At 35.6% G+C, this 12,306-nt stretch overlaps 1 pseudogene; it reads left to right on the top strand.

Annotated features, from left to right (window-relative positions):
• Positions 1-5,934: 5,934 nt before the first annotated feature.
• Positions 5,935-8,826, top strand: LOC139463628 (uncharacterized; annotated as a pseudogene).
• Positions 8,827-12,306: the final 3,480 nt, after the last annotated feature.

Genomic DNA, 12,306 nt, shown 5'->3' with positions numbered 1-12,306 from the left:
CCCTCCTGGTCTACGACAAGGATGTATTTTGAGTCGATTACTGTTTTCACTTTTCATAAGCGAATTATCAAATGAAGTTATTTCAAATGGAAAGCATGGTGTAAGTTATTCCCTGATTTAATAGAGATACTGATATTGTTGTTTGCCGACGAGGTTATTTTAACATCAGATAGTGTCACGGGGCTACACTCATTTGAATATTCTAGAAACCCACACAGAAAAATGGAATCTGGAAAAAAACAAAAGTTTTTGTATTCAGACGAGGTGGGGTGCTTTCAAAAAAGGATATTTGGTATTATAGAGGGGAAAGGTTGAGGTGGGTAGTGTCAAGCTACAAATCTCTTGGTTTACTTTTTTATTCATCAGAAAAATTCAGTAATAGTATATCTGATCTAGCACTAAAAGCAAAAAGAGCTTTGGTCGAATTGGTTCTAACTTTAAGTAAAATTGATCTTATTTCAAAGTCAGTGTTCTTTCAGATATTTGATTCGCAAATACAACCTATACTTTTTATGGCTTGAAGTGTGGGGATTTCAGCAATATGACAAATTGGAAAAAGTTCATCTATTAGCCTGTAAGAAATTCCTGCAAGTAGGACAACAAACCCCAAATGCTATAATCTACGGGGAAACGGGTCGCTTTCCACTGTACATCAACTCCTATGTTAGAACACTTAAGTTTTGGCTTAAATTAATTCATATGAATGAAAACAGATGGCCAAAAAGGCTTATAATATGTTATTGTATTTAGATAACTGTGGACGCATTCTAACATTCGTTTACTTCTTTTTTCTCATGGTTTTGTATGGATATCTCAAACAGCTTTCATTTTTACGACTTTTTAAGGATACTTGTGTAAACATGTTTTACCAAAACTTGAGATCGGTCTTAAACTCTAGTTCAAGATATCATTTATATGCAGAGTTTAAAAGTCTTTTAGAACCTGAAAAATATCTTTCAGTTTTGTATGAAAGAAATTTAAGAAACATAATTGTAAGATTTAGAGCAGGTCTTTTAAAATTGAAGAATAATGAAGGCAGATATCTGTCCATAGAAAAGTCTCTTCGAATATGTCCAGTCTGTAATAATGGTATAGAGGATGACTTTTATTTGTAACTCATTTGTCCATGTTATAATGATCTCAGAAAAGAATACTTACCGGCACAACTTTGCCGATATCCTAGCTTGAACCATTTGAAATCTATTATGTGTAATAACAATGAAGCAGTCTTAGATAGTTTATCACGTTTCCTATATTACGCTTATGCAAAAAGAACAAGTAGTACAATTCAATTATGACATAAGTCATGTGTCACGTTACTTTACCGTTGCATCTGTGAACAATTGGTATTTTGTGAACTGTAATTGTATATGGGCCCGAGGCCTTCATGCAAATAAAAGTTCTTCTTCTTCTTCAGTATTATGTTTGAATGTATGGTAATTAAACACAGCAAGGTCTTTAGGTTCAGTGAATGATTTGGATTGATGAAATTAGTCTAACTTATCAACAGTACTGACTTTGTGCCTGGAAGATATATTTTGGTGACAATTTCAGACAGATTATAGGTATATGATTTAATGAATTACTCAGGTTTTGATTCTGTTTCTTGATATTACTTCAGTTTTCTTTCACCTTGGTAAGGATATCTAGAAATGATTCAATATCATATGTTCGCATAATCATAATTAGTAATAAATCACACACTGTCTCCTTGGTCTTTGGTTGAAAGTGATTGTAGACAAGGTCATGATATTTCTCCCTTTATCTTCCTACGCTCTTGAAATTCTGGCTGGGCTAGTTACGAAGAATATGTTAATGTCAATGACATTTCAGTTAAAAAATGAAAAATATTTAACACAACATGCTGATAATACAGAGTTCCGTTTGACAGGTCAGAAAAATCTGTTGAAGCTACAGTGGGTATTTGATAAGTCCCAAGTAATATTGATAGGCACAAAGAAGAATAACTAAGAATAATAAGTTTCGTATTTGCCTATTATAAAGAATTGAATGAAACCCAGATGATTTCAGGCTGCCTCGTGTTATATTTTCAACAGACTTGAAATGAACAGAACTATAACATCTCTTGGTTCAATTGCCATTATTGAGGCCTTACTAATTTTCAAATTGAATTTATTGGTATTGTTTATTACTGCCCAATCATTTATGGGAATTTTCTTAAGGAGTTAAATAAAATGTTATTTAAGTTTCTTTGGAAAGGAAAGTCCGATACGATTAAAGAGCTAATGTAAAAGGAGAAGCTTTGGTATGATTGATTTCTTTTCACTGGTCAATTCTCTAAAACTATCTTGCTTGAGAAAGTTGTTGGACATTATCAATGAGTTAAGATGAAAAATGCTCTTTTTTGCTTCTTTTCCTTTAGTCAAACATTTGTCTGTATTTGGTGTAGGCCAAATTCAAGATCTTATCAAACCTCACAGAAACAAAGTCCAAACACTTTTGAACTTCTTGTCAACTTTCGATATTATCATGGGTTTTCAAAAGTGATCAATATCATGAAAGACCAACATCTTTTGACCAATTAGATGATAACGGAAATGTCAGTGTCAGGAAATTACTGTCACAATATTTAGGCAGACCAGCGCCGACTCTAAAGGTAAACCGTCTCTTGAGAGGTGGTAACTTGTGAGACAAGCGAGACAAGCGCTAATGTGAAATGGTAACTGTCACAGAGTTACTTTAGAAACGGTCTAGAGACGGTTAAATCACCTTATGTGAAAGGTGTTTATAAGTCAGAGGAATGTTTGTTGGCTGATCATGAATGGGATAAGTTATGCGTAAAGGGTCGTTGTAAGGATGGGTACCATAGGAGAGTAGCCCGAGTAAGCCCCTACAGATTTCTGTCAGTTACTGTTGTGCTTACTCAAAGAAAATGTTCATATTTCCAAAATATGAAACTTGATAATGTTGAAATTTAGCTTATTTCTTTGGTTTAAAGAAGAACACATGCGCTGAGATGTAGTTAAGGTATTGTTGCTGCTGGTTAATCTTAGATTTTAAACACTATCAATGTTATGTTTTATTATTGAAAGAAATGTTGTGTACAGAAAACATGACAAATGCAAACAAGACAAGTATTACAAAAAATGGATGCTGTAGAATTAGACAGTAAATGTTGGTATTCCATGACTGGTGTCTAAAAGTGTTACATCTAGCAAGTTATTTAACAATTTGAATTACATGATAAGCAGTGATAAAAATGTAAAATATTTTTTTATTAAGTTTGTTGTATGAATTTGCAGTAGTTGCTTATTACTAAATTCGAAATAAGTGTTCAATCTGCCTTCTTTGTCTATTGTAGTCATGTTGTTATTGTAGTTATATAATGTATCCTTTGTAACCACATATCTTAAAAATCCATGAATTATTTCTTCATTGTTAACAGTCATAGATCGGATTGTGGAGCCCCCCCCCCCCCCTCCCAGTTCAAGTCTTTGCTTAAAGCCCAACCTTTGTTATTTCTGCAGGTATTTACAGAATCTTTGCTTAAAGCCCAATCTTTGTTATGTCTGCAGCTATTTACAGAAACATGATGGACATCCAAGCAAATGTCATCTGGTTGCATTGTAAACATAAAATCATGCCAATTATGTGACTAGATTAGTCTTTTAAGGAGAAAATGCGGTACAAAATTAGCCTAAAAAGGCCAAAATTGGCCAACTTCAAAGCTAAAGTAAGCACAATCAGACACTTTTCGACCTTTTTTCTCATTGTTTCAATGGTGTTTATCATGGTTCCAAACTCAGTGTTGGTGTGGGAATGATTAAAAGAAATTCTACTTTGGGAGCGTCCACACTCCCACTGATTGTCACTTCCTGTTTTGTTAAATTTCATACAGTTTGGCTATATCATAGCCCATTTTGCAAAATAATCAGAGCCAATTCATGATTTTAGTGTTGCCCAAACTTTGTACTTTATACTGGATTTCCCATTTCAGTTTCTTTTTTAAGGCAAAATCAGAAAATATCTGCAGATAATGATATGTCAAAGACTGTGTTTAATGACCAGAACATCAAGGCTCCTGGGCAGAGCGTTGACGATCCCAAACTAGACCTCGTTAAAAACATTCCCACACCAACACTGGGTTTGGAATAATGATAAATGCCATAGATACAGAGAGATAAACAATTGAACTTTAGTATAAGAGTATGCCTTGTTACTTGAAAATTATCTGACAATGCTAACTTTAGCTTCAAAGTCAGGAAATATCTGCCATTTTGAACATGTTTTTGACTGAATTTAGCCACATTTTCTCCTTTCCGGTCTGATCTTGTCACATAATTGGTACAGTGTTTTGTTTACAATGCAACCTGATGGCATTTGCATGATTTTCGGGCATAAAGAAGAAGAAAAGAATTATGGTATACATAACTCGTGTAGTATTCTCAATGTTCATGTGTCGCTGTCTTATGACATATTCTTCAGACTTGTTGCCTGCCATGATGTAAGATGTTCCTTATCAAAACCTTAGAATCTCCAATCTGACTTCCATTTTCCAAATGAAAATATCACTTTTAGTTTTGAACTTCTTAATCATGCACCCAATCTTCAGCCACCCACTTGGCCTTTAATACTGTTACTTGAGTATGAAGTAAACTGAAGTAACAGTATTTAAGGCGGAGTCAAGTCAGGGATTTTGAAGGAGGTCCTCCTGAAGAGTTGGTTGGTTGGTTGGTTGTTTTCTGCCGCACTCAGCAATATTGAAGCTTTATGATGGCGGTTCCTCCTGAAGAACAGGCTGGAGTTCTAATGTTGTGTACTATTTATGTAACAGTAACCAACAGAATGCCTTACTTTCCTGTTGGATTACTATCAGTCAACAATCTTACCATATGCAGTTACATCACAGACACCGCCATGCTCAGTGATTATAATCAATAGAAAAACGATATGCCAACACATTCTTTGCTGGTCAAGCTATCAGTCGAGCAAAATGGGAGTTCCAGTGAGCAGGTAATCCGAAAGCCGAGTTGACTTGTCCCTCGGCTGAAAACGCTGAAAGGAATTGGCAAAACTAATTTTGTTCTATATTTGTAAAGTTACTGTTATAGTTTTCTAACATTCCTGTTTTAGTTTCCTTTGCATATTTTACAGTAATACGTACCTATTTCCTTACATTAACTTATCCTGGTGTCTTAAGACTAAGAATTCTGTAACTTCTTTGATAGGGATTTAGCAGTTGGAGTACTAAGTACGGATAATAGTTTATGGATGAACAACTTCTTTATTACAATTAAGAGCGACGTTTCGGTGTAGGTTCTAACACCGTTATCAAGCAAGTGATGGATGAACAACTTCTTTATTACAATTAAGAGCGAGGTTTCGGTGTAGGTTCTAACACCGTTATCAAGCAAGTCATGAATAACTTCTGTATTACAATTAAGAGCGACGTTTCAGTGTAGGTTCTAATACTGTTATTAAGCAAGTCACTTGCTTGATAACGGTGTTAGAACCTACACCGAAACGTCGCTCTTAATTGAAATAAAGAAGTTGTTCATCCATAAACTCTTATCCTTACTAAGAATTCTGATTTACATTTTATATTTTTAGAAATCATCATGCCTCCAGCAGCCTTAGGACAGACATTGTATGAAGCCATTGAATTACTTCTCAGTGGAACAAATGTTCCAGTTAAAGAACGAACTCAGCTACAGATAGTAGCATACAAAAAGATCAGCCTATATAAACTGGAATTGAAGATTATGCAAAACCCTGCATCTGGGAAGCAGGAAAAAGAGGATTGTTTCGAAAAGCAAAATAGATGCCAAAAGGGGTGAAATTAAAAACATCATAAGAAGTTTCAGCAAGGAAACAAAAGGTGCTAGCTTAAAACGGTTGTATGACATCATTTCAAAGTACTTTCATGGCGTAAGGAGATCGCAAATTCTTGACTGGCTAAAGGAAAGTAAATCCATGACAAAGCTCCGGCCAAAATTTTCCAATAAAGCACAATTGAAACAAGAGGATTCCGTTGCTCCCATGGAGAGACACCAGATAGACATTGTGGACCTGTCTGCAGTAGCAGAAGAAACAAAACGGGAAAACGTACAAATATGTGCTGTCTATTTTGGATAACTTTTCCAGATTTATGTGGCTTGTCCCAATAACGGATAAGTCTTCAGAAACAGTAGAAAAATCGTTGACTGAGACTTAAGACAATCAGTGGGGCACCCCTAAAATCACCCAAACAGATCAAGGGGGTGAATACAAAGGCAGGTGAAGACCCTCTGTGGCACCCCTCATCAAACCCGTCATCAAACCCCTCGTCAAAGTAGGTTTTATTTCATTTTTGATACTCACAAAAGCAGAACAGCAAACCCCATGCATCATTTCAATAAATTCCCAAATATTAGTCTCTCCGACAATCCAATACGTCTTACTTTCCAGTTCATTCTCACAAAGGCGAAAGTTTTAGGCTTGTAAAAACAAAATTACCCTTAATGCATGTCGCCTTCCTGAGAATGTCGTCTCCAGTAACAGAAACAATGGAAGGTGACGATGTGTTCACATCATGTTGGATATTTTACTATTATTGTTGGTTTTTTTTAAATATCTTGATAAAAAATTAAGGAAGGCAGATGTTGGTTTGACATATATGTAGCATGACTTCAAAACTATACACCATACAACAGGAGGTAAACTAAAAAAAACGTTTTTGTTGCAGGTGTTAAGAAGACATTTACACCTGCCTTTACTTCAGATGAGTGTTCAAGTGAAGGTAATTCTTTACAGTCTGATTTTATTAGGGCATAATGATCAGTCAATTTAACTCACAAAGATGCCCTTTTATATTCTATTTGTGCAACGACTGATAACCTCAGTTATGTGATATGATGTTAATTTTAGCAAGGATTGAATGCTGTTAAGTAACGTTATGATAATTGTGTAACAAATCCTTCTCAGGAGAAATATAGGAAGGGAACGTTAGGACTTCATAGAGCAATTTATAATCTTTATAACTGTTAATGGGGCTGTTATTATTATTGCCCATCATTATTGTGAAGTGGAAAATTGAGAAGAAATGAATGAAATATATAGTTTTTATACATAGAGACGTACATTGGTCTGGTATTACACGATGTCAACTTTGAACGAATAACAATAAGACCTGAATAGCATGAGAGTGTATACCATGTAAATACCCTTTAAGAGCAACAATTTGCCATTAACTGACCTGATGATATCAATTGTAAAGCATGCTATGATGGTGAGTGGTATTTAAAGCAGGGCTGAGTAAACATGCAAAGTTATCTACTTAGGTATCATGTGTCATGTACTTCGAGCTTAATCCTTCATGGTTTTGAATTTGACACCATCTAGGTTTATAAGGAACTTAAACCTGTCTTTCTCTTTCAGCTGAATTTATAGAAATCCGAGAAAAGCTGAAAAGATTCAGCAGTTCCCGAGCTACACCAAATAGTTGGGAAAAACTGGAAAAGATGGCTGGCAAGTGAGGTTATACTGTAAGACACAACTTAGGAGGTGGTGACTGCATGTTTCTTGCAATAAGCCAACAGATATCATTAGCTGGATTTAGAGGTCAATGCACTTGAACTTAGGGACATGGTGGTTGACCATCTGCAGAAAAAAGTGTGGTAGATGCAATAATGACATGTAGGGAAAGCAGCAGATTTAGTCCTTATTAATGCCACTGTTATAGCTATTATATTATAACGACTTATACTGATAATTTTGTATAGGGCATTAATATGACTTACTCTAGAGGTTTATACTATTTGAAAGTATGTTTAAAAAGATGTTTAGCATATATGTTGACATTATTTTGTAAGCTGTAAAGAGTTACAAGCCTGACCAGTTTAGTTGATGTCCAAAGCTTGATCAATATTGTGTAATCTTGAAGAAAAAGCAAAAATGGTTTTGGTAATGATTAACTAAAATTGAAAGACAATAACCATGACTTTATTCCAAAGACTTTGAGTTCCTACTATTTTTTTTTACCATGATGTGTGTATATGCAGTTAAATTCTTATCTTTTGTTAGGTTAACATGGTTAAGTGAATATTAATTCTGGCCTGTATAAAAAAGTATTTGACTGGTGGGATAGGCAATTTGATGTAAATAAAGTATTATTTCAAATTGATGGAACACATCTGAAGAACTTTGTTTCGGAAAAAAGGCGTGGAGCAAGTATCTGCACGAGATGCTGGAGAAAGGGACATGGGGAGATAATCTCATGCTGACGGGAGCGGCAGACGTCCTAGAAGTAACAATTACAGTTATTAGCACATGGTCAGATGAGCCTATAGTCATCAAACCCAGGGGGAAATGGCCGGGCTCAGAACACTATGTCTAGGTCATCTGGCGGTTTCATTACGTCGGCTCGGAAAAAAGGTACATTAGCGTTGAGAATTCTTGTAAGCAGTGAGTGCAAACTATTAAGAGTTAACTGCTATCATCTATATTTCCCTTTGCTTATAGTCGTATCATGTAGATAGATCACTTAGACTAGTTTAAACTATTCCCGATAATCTGGGTCCTCAGTGTGTCCCGTCATATAATTTTAAAACCCAATGTAGATACTGGGTTCATGGGTTAAAATAGTGTGAAGGTGAACGTGATAAATAATATTATTAGTAGATTTTAAATAAAATGAGGCTACGTTCCACAGATTTATTCCAGTTTCCCCCCTAATTTGAGATCAATCAAAAAATTAAATATGTAGTATTGTTTCATATTTTATCTTTCAAATAATCTTTCTATTCTTTAGTCCAGAAGTGCAGAACTTGCCACCTGACCCTAAGTGTCTGCAAGTGTGCTGTAAGCGTTAATGGTAAGAGAATGTAAATGTTTCTTTAACGTCACAAAAATGCTAGTGACAACTTTTCAACCTATTATATTTCTTGTGAAGTAATAAAAAATATAATTGAAATTTGTCTTTGTTTCTTAAATGACATAGAAAGGTAATCTATTGTAAGTCTCACATATCAGGTTGGAGGTCCACATGCATATATGCACAGCAGTGGCATGAATACATGTAGGTTTATTGCCTGATGGGTTTAAGAGCAAACGTGCATGAAGTTTCAAATTTTAACTCACTTTCAATGACTTCTCAAAACTACCTGATTTGATTATTTCAAAGGATATCATTTCATAAGATTTTCCAAATTATTGAAAATATAGTGAGGGAATGAGTGAGTTGGGTTTAAATGTGGCTTTCCAGAATATTTCACTGATCTCACGACGTCCAGATTTAATGAACCAACACCACCATGGTGGTTAAGTGATGTAGTAAAACTTGGAGGACAATGACGGTATCTGTCTGTCCAAGGGTGTTATGCAGCATGCATTATGCATTCGCAATGTAGCATTGCACCCTAATTTCAACACTGCTGCTGATGGAAATCAAACGTTGGACCTTCAGTGAGCGCCCTGATGAAACTAGTGGCTGAAGGCAGGCTCTCTAACCACTGAGCTAACCATGCCCTCCCCTCTAAATTACTGAAATTGGACCAAACTGGATAAAGTACCATGAATTAATGATTTTAAATGATATCATTTTTCCACTTTTTACTATTTATTCCTTGCCTTCAAACATATCGTTAGACTTAAAGGCTCCTTAACAGATTAAATTTTCAAGTTTTGAATTTTGAAGATTTTTTTCCACAGTATTGAAATTGGACCAAATTGGCTAAAGTCCCATAAACTGATGATTTCAAAGGATATATTTTTTTATTCTTTTATATTTATGCCTTGACTAAATACACATAACCAGAGAAAATGGCAACATCCCAGAATGAATTTTTAAATTTTGATTGAATTTTATAGATTTTTTCCAAATTACTGAAACTGGACCAAATTGGCTAAAGTCCAGTAATGAGATGATTTCAAAGGATATTAGTTTTATTCTTTGTTTCTATTTGTTGCTTGCCTTCAAGTATATGGTTAGACGTAAAGGCTCCTTAACTGATTGAAATTTCAAATTTGGACTGAATTTTAAAGATTTTCCCACAATATTGAATCTGGACCAAATTGGCTAAAGTCCCATTAACTGATATATTCCAACACTGAATTTGGACCAAATGGCTGAATCCCCGTACATTGATGATTTCAGGACAGTGTATATTATTTGCCCTTTCTTATCTGTTTATTCCCTGGCTAATTACCTATCATCAGACTGAACGGCTGAGTGACAGACTGAACTACAGACTAAACTTTCCCAAATGAATGCCTTGTCCAAATTACTCATTCGAAATAATGATGGCACATTTAACTTTCCCACATTTTCCTATTCATTTGATGCCTAAAACCAAATCATAAAACTACATGGCTACAATACAGAATGAGTATGGAGAACGAAATGGTTGTTTTTGTGTGTGTTTTGCTCGGTGTTGCAATCATTGCCTGGTGAATAAACAGTAAAAGAGAAATTTTATATAGATGTAATTGTAATATTCGGTCTGTGTTCAAATTAACTTTTCTGATTGATTATTATAAGTTATTGTTAGATTCCTTATATGTTGTATATCTACGAATAAACTGTAATTTCTATGTGAGTCATATTATTTATGTCAAAATCTAAGACCGAAAAACAAAACTTGTGTCATTACTTCTGGCGGTAAATGGTATTCTCTTTTCAAGAACGTGATAAAATCTACTGCAAACACGATATACCGATGTGCTTTGAGAAAACTGAACACACATTCGCAGTAAATACTGTCCGTTTGAAGTTGTACTCATAGTTACAGGATTACCAAAACACATACTTGAAACAGGATGGAGCACTCTTCAGAAAGAAGAAAACATCGCTAACTTTGCATATTACATGAAAGTTACAATGATAAAGTCACCACATATATATTAACGTGACCTTTTGTCTATCACTGTTTAGACAGGGACTTCATAAAAAAAGTTAACAATGTGTGTAATATTCAAAAACATTTTTAGTTTGTCTTAGTTTCCTTCATCTTAAAAAAATGTGAAGCGATATTGGAGAAGGGGACTAGTCAACCCGTACTTTCAACAACCCGTAACCCTTACCTGAGATTTTGGCTTACCTATACCTACATTTGGACGACCCGTACCTAAAATGGGCTGACCCGTCCCCAAATTCGGTTAACCGGTGTCTAAAATTGGCTGATCCGTACCTATACATTTGGCTGAACGTACCCTATACATTTGGCTGAACCGTACCCTATAGACGTGTTTGTTATTAGAAAACAAAGTGGCGGAGAAGAGACAACCAGAAGAGACAAAGGAAAACATACAAAAAAGTGTTTGATGCACATATCCATTCAGTTTTATTCAATTCATTCAAATTTATACTTCAGTCTCGGTGAATGTGATCGATCTGACCTAAACAACATCATATTTATACTAACTTCCGTCCAAGTGACCAGTTTGTGAAATATGTCGGATGTTTTCAGTAATTCCGACTGCCTTGAACGTAGCCATTGTTATTCGGTCATTAGCATGCTTTTCATTCAGTTAACTAAACATGGCAGTTTTCAGATTATCAAAAGTTTAGCGTTTTATTTAAAAAATCTCAAATTATGAGTGTTTTACAAATTGGCTCGGTCATTTAAGTCAACTTCACGCTTTTATTTAAGCATATTGGGTCAAGACTCTTAAGGGTCATGTCGATGTTAGATAAAACTACGTCTTTGTGTTGAATATTAGTATTAATAATATCAATTTCTATTGGGTAAGCTTTTTCAAGGCAAGGTGAGGTGAAATTGGGTCGCTTCTAAGATTATTGCACTTATATAGCGGCGTGTGTGTGTGTGTGTGTGTGTGTGTGGGTGTGGGTGCGTGCGTGCGTGCGTGCGGGCGGGCGGGCGGGCGCTTGTACTAGTCCGGACTGATGCCGATACCATGCCGCAGTTTAACATGAATACAGTATACTGACTCCGAGCCGACCAGTCCTTGTTTTAGCCCCTTCATGCCGAGCGCCAGACAGGGTAACAACAAGTACCATCTTTTAACGTCCTTTGGTATGACGCGGCCGGGGATCGAACCCCGGACCTTCCGCTCTCCGGGCGGACGCTCTACCACTAGATCACGGAGGCGGTCTTTTTTTCAAGGCAACTGAGACCGGGTTATTGAAACATGGGTACGGGTCAGCCAAGAGAAGCGTTCCCGCCCGTCAGTAAAGTTAAGAGTAATAAAAAAAAAAAACCACGTGAAATAAGAACATACAATATATAATAAAATCCAAACAAAAATAGGACATGTTAAATTGTCTGCGAGGTTTCTCATGAGATAACTTCAAAAGGAATTCGAATGTCCACTGGACGACGAGGTTAGGTCAATATTTGTTTAAAATAT

This window comes from Haliotis cracherodii, unplaced genomic scaffold (assembly GCF_022045235.1).
Source record: "Haliotis cracherodii isolate W230 unplaced genomic scaffold, xgHalCrac1.p SCAF_16, whole genome shotgun sequence".
Classification (NCBI taxonomy): Eukaryota; Metazoa; Mollusca; class Gastropoda; order Lepetellida; family Haliotidae; genus Haliotis; species Haliotis cracherodii.
Note: the sequence above shows the minus strand (reverse complement) of the source record. Positions and strands in the feature narration are given on the sequence as shown.